At 32.7% G+C, this 9,575-nt stretch overlaps 1 non-coding gene across 1 annotated transcript; it reads left to right on the top strand.

Moving 5' to 3' along the window:
• The first annotated feature begins 6,720 nt into the window (after nt 1-6,720).
• LOC132007974 (U6atac minor spliceosomal RNA) lies at nt 6,721-6,841 on the top strand. Its single transcript, XR_009401520.1, has one exon. It is a non-coding gene; the product is annotated as a U6atac minor spliceosomal RNA (small nuclear RNA).
• The last annotated feature ends 2,734 nt before the right edge of the window (nt 6,842-9,575 follow it).

Genomic DNA, 9,575 nt, shown 5'->3' with positions numbered 1-9,575 from the left:
GTTGTATCATACGATGCTTCCATATTTAACTTACTGAGGAATAACCAAACTGTTTTCCAAAGCAGGTTCATCATATAACATACCCATAAGCAGGGTATGAATTCCCCAAATGAATTTCCATTTGTCCACATGCTTGACAACACTTGTTATTATCTGTCTTTTTGCATATCTTCATCTTAGTAGATGTGGAGTGCTATCTCATTGTGGCTTTGATTTGCATTTCCCTAATAACTAATTATGTTGCACATCTTTTCATTTATTATACATTTGTATGTGTCCTTCAAAGAAATATCTGTTTAGAGCTTTGACTACTTTTTAAAATCAGATTATTTATCTTTTTGTTTTTGAGTTGTAACAATTGGTCATATATTCTGGATAAAAATCCCTTATCAGATTTAGAATTTGAAAATATTTTCTACAATTCTAAAAGTGGTCTTTTCATTTTCTCGATGATGTCTTTTGGAGCGAAAGTTTTAAGCTTTGATGAAATCTAGTTTATAATTTTTCATTTATGTCTCACCTTTTTGGTGTGCTATCTAAAGATATTCATCTAACTAACCCAAGGTCATGAAAATGTACACCTATGTTTTCTTCTAACAGCTTTAAAGTTTTAGCTTTCATACGTAGGTTTCCTATTCATTTTGAGTTGACTTTTGTATATAGCATATATACTGGGTCCAAATTTATTCTTTTACATGTAGATAGCCAGTTGTCCCAGCATCATTTGTTGAAAACATATTTCCCTATTGAGCTGTTGAAAAGCAATTGACTGTTTATGTGAGGATTTATTCCTGTTCTCTCAATTCCATCCAATTGATCTACATGTCTACTATGATTCCAGTACCATACTGTTTTTATTACTGTAGCTTTCTGGTAACTTTTGAGCATGTAAAATGTGTCCTCCAACTGTTATTCTTTTACAAGATTATTTTGGCTATTCTCTGTCCCATGAATTTCCATATGAATTTTAGGATTTGTTATCAATTTCTGCAAAAAGTGGTGTTGGAATTTTTAAAAATACATATATATATATATATATATATATATATATATATATATATAAATTTAATTTCTTTTCAGTGTAACAGATTTCATTGTTTATGCACCACACCCAGTGCTCCATGCAATACATGCCATCCATAAAACCCACCACCAGGCTCACCCAACCTCCCACCACCTGCGCCTCCAAAACCCTCAGATTGTTTTTCAGGGTCCATAGTCTCTCATGGTTCATCTCCCCCTCCAATATCCCTCAACTCCCTTTTCCTCTCCATCTTCCCATGTCCTCCGTGTTATTCCTTATGCTCCACAAATAAGCGAAACCGTATGAAAATTGACTCTCTCTGCTTGATTTATTTCACTCAGCATAATCTCTTCCAGTCCCATCCATGTTGATACAAAAGTTGGGTATTCATCCTTTCTGATGGAGGCATAATACTCCATTGTGTATATGGACCACATCTTCCTTATCCATTCGTCTGTTGAAGGGAATCTTGATTCTTTCCACAGTTTGGGACCATGGCTATTGCTGCTATGAACACTGGGGTACAGATGGCCCTTCTTTTCACTACATCTGTATCTTTGGGGTAAATACCCAGTAGTGCAATTGCAGGGTCATAGGGAAGCTCTATTTTTAATTTCTTGAGGAATCTCCACACTGTTCTCCAAAGAGGCTGCACCAACTTGCATTCCCACCAACAGTGGAAGAGGGTTCCCCTTTCTCCACATCCCCTCCAACACATCTTGTTTCCTATCTTCCTAATTTTGGCCATTCTAACTGGTGTAAGGTGATATCTCAATGTGGTTTTAATTTGAATCTCCCTGATGCCTAGTGATGATGAGGATTTTTTCATGTGTCTGATAGCCATTTTTATGTCTTCATTGGAGAAGTGTTGTGTTGGAATTTTAATAGATATAGCATTGCATCTCTAGATCAATTGGAGGAGCATTGTGATTTAGTCAACATTAGATGTTTGCATTCATGGATATAAGATGTCTTTTCATTCATTTAGATCTTATTCAGTTTCTTTCAACAACATTTTGTAATTTTCAATGTACAAGTGTTGTACTTCTTTGGATTCTTTTTTATGTCTTTTAAAATGTAATCCTTAATTTCCTCTTCTGATTACTCATTGAATATGTATAGAAATAACACTGATTTTTGTATTTTGATGTTATATCCTGCAACCTTGTTGAACTTAGTAGCTCTAAGACTCTGTGTGTATGTGTGTGTTACTTAGGGTTTTCTATATATAAGATCATCTTATATTCAAACAGAGATTGTTTTACTTCTTCCTTTGTAAATTAAATAACTTTCATTTCATTTTATGACCAAATTTCCCTGGTTAAACCTTCCACTACAATGGAAAGTTGAAGAAGAGTAGACATCTTTGTCTTACTCCTGAACTTAGAGGGAAAACTTAGAGTCTTTCACCATTAAGTATGATGTTAGCTCTAAGATTCATGATAAAAATACTCAACAAACTAGAAAATTCAATTGATCTTTTCAGTATTAGTTATGTTTATGTTATTTTTTGTCTATTATTGATGTTTTTCCAAATACTGAACAATTCATACAATCTGAATAAATACTCAATACATGTTATTTTCAGTATATTGCTTAGTCCAATTGATAGTAATTTATATTGTATTCATGCATCACTATTTTGCATGGCTATAAATAAGATCCAGCTATAATTTAAATTATCTTTTCTATGTTTCTTAACATTTTTATCAGGGTTATATTAGCTCCATAGGATTTACTGGGTTAATTTCCTTCTTTCTTTATGCTTTGAAACACATTAATAACATAGGAAAATATTCTGTGGAGAAATGAGATGACTCATTGTCAAATCTTTCTTAGCTCAGAGTCTTTTAGGAATTAGTTTATTTTTACATTTAAAAAATTTCTTTCATGTTTTTGATCTTTTCAGATTTTCTATTTTTTGTCAATTTGGTAACTGTTATTTACCAAATTTTATTTAGTAATTTATTTATTTAAAACAACTTATGTTTTCCTAGAAAATCATTAGCTTCATGGATACTTTATAAGCTTTTCATTCACCTACAATTTTTATTTCTCAGCATTTTGAGACATCTAGGTTTTTTTTTAATTTTTATTTCTGTTTTTGCTTTTGGTTATTGGATTTATTTATGATAGATTAATTTACCTTTATTTTTCTGGTCTTCAGTCCATCAGTCTATATATAGCAATCTTTTTCTTTGAAATAAAAGCAATTGTGATTTTATTTAAGATTCTGAATTTTTAGTGGAATAATATTCTAATCATTTTTTGTTGTTGTTAATTAAGTCAGTATGAAAGAAACCTGATTTTTCCATACTTGAAGTCATAACTTAAGCACAAGTGTGTGATAACAGTGTACCCTATTTTCAAGCAAAGTATCCAAAAGCAAATAACCAGCTTTTTGTTTGTTCAATGTCCAATTCTGGGGATTAAAATGAAAGTTGCTATCAACATTATGCTTTCCCATATTGAAAAAATATCTGTTGTCATTAATGTTCCTATTTTTAAAAGATTTTATAATATTTTAACTGCAAATACATATAATTTAACTTATTAATTCCCTTGCATCTGGATATTATTGCTCCTTCTCACCAGAAAGGATTTCTTCTAAATATCTATTGAACATAAAATGGAATATATATTTTATTACATTTCTATTCAATAACATTAGGGCCATGTTATTTTCAAAAGGTACAGAAGTAAGAAACCCACACATGCACATCTTAGAAATTACCTTTACTCATATATAAATAAAACTGACATTAGTTCAACTACATAGGCTCTTGAGTACATGAATCTCACCAATTTAGTTTATTCTCACCAAAATTATTACTCTACCATAGCTGCTGTTATAGACCTTGTCTCTGTGTATTTAATAATTGTTAGATTTCTTAAAATCTCAGCAAGAAAGAGATTATTTAGGCTTGAAATGAAATTCATGTATGATTTGACCTTCTTTGAAAGGGATTTAGTCTCATTATTATACATAATACTGGTAGCACAGCAAAGAGGCTAATATTCAAACATGAATTACTATAGACTGTCTGGATTTGATTTTTCCCAACCTACAACCCTTTATTTGTGACTTATTTGTGAACTGCAGTCCCATACAGAAGAGTTGAAACTCACTTGCCTCTGAAAATCCTAGTGGAAGGTGGGGTTTAATTTTATATTTAAAAATGATAAAGGGGCACCTGAGCGGCTCAGTGGGTTAAGCCTCTGCCTTCGGCTCAGGTCATGATCTCAGGGTCCTGGGATCAAGCCCCGCATCAGGCTCTCTGCTCAGCAGGGAGCCTGTTTCCCACTCTCTCTCTGCCTGCCTCTCTGCCTACTTGTGATCTCTTTCTGTCCATTAAATAAATAAAATCTTTTAAAAAATGATAGAATGGTGTTTAAATACAGCAAATTTTATTTATATGCCATAAAACCTGAAACGATAAGAAAAATGGACATATATGATAAACTATAGAGATGTTAAATTACTTTAAAACTTAATTTTCTGAACCAACATTTCCCAAACTTTTGGGCAGAAAACCTCAGCAACAGAGTGATTTGGGTGTTTGCTAAAAATGCAGATTCCTGAGATCTTAGATTTAAGGAATTAGAAATATGTAGGGGTGAGGTTAGGGAATCTGCATTTTAACAAATTTACCTGCTGATTCTTATCAATAATAAAGTGACTGACTCCCATTTCTTCCTGAATCAACTTTTACCCTTGCCTAGCATTTCCCTCAGCTTATAACCTCTAATCAGTTGTCAACTCTGGATGGTATCATTCAAGAAACAAAATTATATTGAGCCAGTCACAGTATTCGGCATTTGAAATAAAAGATAATTAAGACATAAGCCCTATCCTTAAGGAGTATAGCCTTGTTATAGAGCTATTCGTGAAAATAGACAATTTTAATAAAATAAAATTTTTGTTATGTTAAGATGTGTTCCACGGATTATGGGAGGGTCAAGGAGGTCTACCAAAACTATTCTGGAGAAGAAATGTATGGTGATAACCCAGAGGAGCTTATCATAGGTTATTCCCAAAGGAAGAGGAGAAAACTAGGTTAAAAGGTAAGGCAATGGCATTTTAAGGAGAGGAAATATATGCAAGAACATAGTGGGGAAAAAATCTTGTGCTTGAAGAAATATAACAACCACTTTTATTCAAGTGTGCACTGACAGGTAAGTAATAAATTAATCTGGGGTTATAGTTAAGGGTAAGTTCATAGGAACTGTTTTAAACACAGTGAGGAATTTGGACTTTATCCAGAGGGACGTAAATATCCACTGAAAGGTTTTAAGCACAGGATAAAGATGATCATATATGCAACTTAGAAACACAATACTGGTTACTGTGTGGAAAATGGATTTTATAGAGGCAAGCTTGGAGCTAGTAAGTCTAGTTAGGTGACAGTTAAAGTGATTCATATGAAAGAAGAAACTAGGGATGAGTTACTTAGAAGGGATATAGAAGTGGTGCAAATCTAGGAAATATTTAAGAGTTTAAATCAGCAGGAAAAGAGTTTAAGTGTGGAACATGGGGAAAAAACTAGATTTCTAGAATGAGTGACTCAGGAGAATGGGGTATACCAATCTGAGACAAAGTATATAAGACAAGGATCTGACTTGGGAAGTAGAGATGGTAAGTTCCATAAATGCCATGTTTAGCTATAGGTGCTTATTGGAAGTTTGGGTAGAGATGCTAGGTAGGAAGTTGGCAATATGAGCATGGAACTCAGAAGACATATCTATACTGAAGATACAGGTTTTAGAGTCATTCATACATAGATTAGAGTTAAATCTGTGAGAGTAGATGAGATCATGCAGAGAAGTGTGTAGAGTAAGAACATTTGAACTAGAAACAGAACCCTGGAAAACACCAGTATTTTCCCAAAGCCATCCATGTATTTTAGGTGTGTGTTACAACATTACCCCACTTCCAGTCACCAAAATCTGTATTAGTTATCTATTGCTGTACAACAAATCACCCCAAAATTAGCACCTGATCATTTCATTCAGTTTCTGAGTGTCACTAATCTGAGAGAAGCTTAGCTGGGAGGTTCTGGCTCAGGTCTCTCATGAGGCTGTAGTCAAGAAGCCCGCCAGGGCTACAGTCATCTGAAGATTTGACTGAGCTTGGAGAATTCCCTTCTAAGCCTACAGACATGGATATTGGCAAGATTCTTTGGTTCCTCAGGGAATAGACCTTTTCATAAAGTTGTTTACTATATGGCATAGGACTTCTCCCAGAGTGAGTAATGACAGAGGGAGACAGAGAGAAAAAATTTACAGTATCTTTTATAACATAATTTCAGAAGTGACATGCCATAACTTCTGTTACCTTTTATTTGCCATACAAGCCAATCCTTGGAGAGATACAAGGGTTTGGATACTAAGAGGCAGAGATCACTAGGAGCCATTTTGTAGCCTAGCACCAAATACAAATCTCAATATCATCTTTTTTTATTCAGAGTTTCCCATCATTAGAAGAAGGATAGTTTGCAATTTCTCTTACCACATGATTGGTATTGTAATTACTGATATCATTATCATTATTTATAAATTAAGTCATTTCACATGTGCTTGCTATATTTTTTACCTTATTTCCCATTATACCCTTCATGAAATGTCAGTGAGTGTGATATATTGAAATGAGGTCAGATTCTCCAAATAAGACATCCTATGTTAAAAATCTGGTTTCAGTGTTACGGAGAGAAGATTAACATTCCCCTTGGAAGGAGTGAAAGAGGCTCTCAGGCCTGACAACATGCATATGGTTAAGGCCTCATGCATCTACTTCATGGCATCTAAGCACCATTTTTTTTATAATGGGTTCAAACCTAAGTGACCATCAACTTAATACAGACTGCTATATGCATTAGATGTTATGTATGAAACTAATGGTAACCATAAATTAAAAACCTGTAATAGATACACAAAAAAATAGAGAAAGGAATCCAAATATATCACTAAAAAAAGTCATCAAACTATAAGCTAAGAGAGCAAGAGAAGAAAGGAACAAAGAACTACAAAACAACTGTAAAACAAGTAACACAATGGCAATAAATATATATCAATAACCACTTTGAATGTAAATGGACTAAATGCTCCAATCGAAAGACAGAGTAACTGAATGGATAAAAAAGCAAGATCTGTCTATATTCTGCCTACAAAAAACTCACTTCAAACCTAGAGACACAAGCAGATTGAAAGTGAAAGGGATGGGAAAATATTTACCATGCAAAGGGAAGTGAAAAAAAAAAAGCTGGGGTGACAATACTTATATTGGACAAAATAGATCTTAAAACAAAGACTGAGACAAAGAAGGATACTACATAATGATGAAGGGAACAATCCAAAAAAAGGTTATAATAATTATAGATATTTATGCACCCAAGATAGGAGCATATAAATACAGAGAGCGACTATAAGGGAGGACATAAAGAACATAAAGGAGGAAATTGTTAGTAATACAATAATAGTAGAGGACTTTAACACGCCACTTATATTAATGGATAGATCGTTCAGACAGAAAATGAATTGGTGAGCCATTGTGGAAAACAGTAAGTTTCCTCAAAAAATTAAAAATTGAATTACCATATGATACAGTAATTCCACTGCTGGGTATTTACCCAAAGGGAAAAAAAAAACACTAATTGAAAAAGATATATGGAACCCTATGTTTATTACAGCATTATTTACAATAGCCAAGATATAGAAGCAACCCAAGTATCTATAGATGAATGTGTATACACACACACACACACACACACACACACACATATATACATATGCATGCGTGCACACACACACACACACACACATATATATATATATATGTAATTAAATATTATTCTGCCATAAAAAAGAATTAAATCATGTCATTTGTAACAACATGGCTGGACCTGGATAATATAATGTATAATGCTAATGAAGAAATGTCAGAGAAAGACAAATACCATATCATTTCACTCATACGTGGAATTGAAGAAACAAAACAAATGAACAAATAAAGGGAAAGAAAGCTAACAAAAAAACAGGCTTAAATACAGAAAATGAACTGGTGGTTGCCAGAGTAGAGGTACATGGGAAAAGGGTGAAAGAAATAAAGGCGATTAAGGTACACTTATCTTGACAAACACTGAGAAATGGTTTGAATTTTTGAATCATTATATTGTACATCTGAAACTAATATAACAACATTATTTATACTTGAATAAAAAAGAAATGTATAAAAATGATAAAAATAAATAAAATAAAACTGTTCTATTCCCTGAAAAATAAAATAATAAAATACAATGAGGTGGTTTTCAAATTTTTAATCTCAAGTTTAAGTTCCATTTATATGACTTGCTAAAAATGTGATTTAAAGAGTCATAAATGATTTCAGTGAGTGAAATAAGGCAATTAAATAGAATATAGATGTATGTGACACTTATGATAAGATTTAATATATAAGATATCTTTATAAGATATAAGATAAATACTTAAAAATGTAAAATGTTTAAAATGGAAAAAATCTGGTTTCAGTATAACTTAGTTTTGTATCATAAGCAAAAGGCATAACTGAAAAATAAAAATTGTATTTATGAGCCTATCCTTGCCACATTTTGTATTCTGGGCATTTTTGCCAAAGATCAGTTGACATATTATGTACAGGTTTATTCCTGGGCCCTGTATTCCATTTTTGTATATGTATCTTTTTATGGCATCACCATACTGTTGTGGCTACTATAGTTTTATAATATAGTTCTAAATCAGGAAGTGTGATGGCTCTAGCTTTGTTCTTTTGTTTCTCAAGATTGCCTTGGCTATTCGGGGTCTTTTGTGGCTTCGTATAGATTTTAGGACTGTTTTTTTCTATTTCCATGAAGAATGCTTTTAAAATTTTGATAAGAAATGTATTAAATCTATAGATTGCTAAGATAGTATAAATATTTTAGCAATATGAATTCTTCTAATCCATAAACAGAATATCTTTGCATTTTTTTGTTTTCTTTAGTTTCTTTCACCAGTGTTTTCTAGTTCTCAGTATGGATCTCTCACTTTCTTAGTCAAATTTATTCCTAATATTTTATCCTTTTTGATGAAATTTTAATTCGGGTAGCTTCTTAATTTCTTTTTCAGATAGTTCATTGTCAGAGTCTAGAAACACAACTGATTTTGATATGTTGTTCTATATCCTGCAAATGTACTGAGTTTATTGATTAGTTCCAACAGATTTTTCATGGAATCGTGCCATCTACAAAAAGAGATAATTTTACTTTTTTCTTTCCTATTTAGATGTCTTTATTTCTTTCTTTTGACCAATTGCTCTATCTAGGGTTTCTACTACTATGCTGAATAGAACTGGTGAAAGTGAGCTCTGTTCTTTCTGATCTTAGAGGAAAAGCTTTCAATCTCTCCCTGTTGAGTATGATGTTAGCTGTGGGATTTGCATATGCGGCTTTCATTATGTTTGGTATATTCCTACTTTTTAAAAAAAGTTATTTATTTATTTAAGAGAGATTGAGAGTGAGAGCAAGGGGGAGGGGAAGAGGGGGAGGGAGAGAGAGAA

This window comes from Mustela nigripes, chromosome X, assembly GCF_022355385.1.
Source record: "Mustela nigripes isolate SB6536 chromosome X, MUSNIG.SB6536, whole genome shotgun sequence".
Taxonomy (NCBI): Eukaryota; Metazoa; Chordata; class Mammalia; order Carnivora; family Mustelidae; genus Mustela; species Mustela nigripes.
The sequence above is the reverse complement of the archived record's forward strand: the minus strand, read 5'-3'. Positions and strand labels throughout refer to the sequence as shown.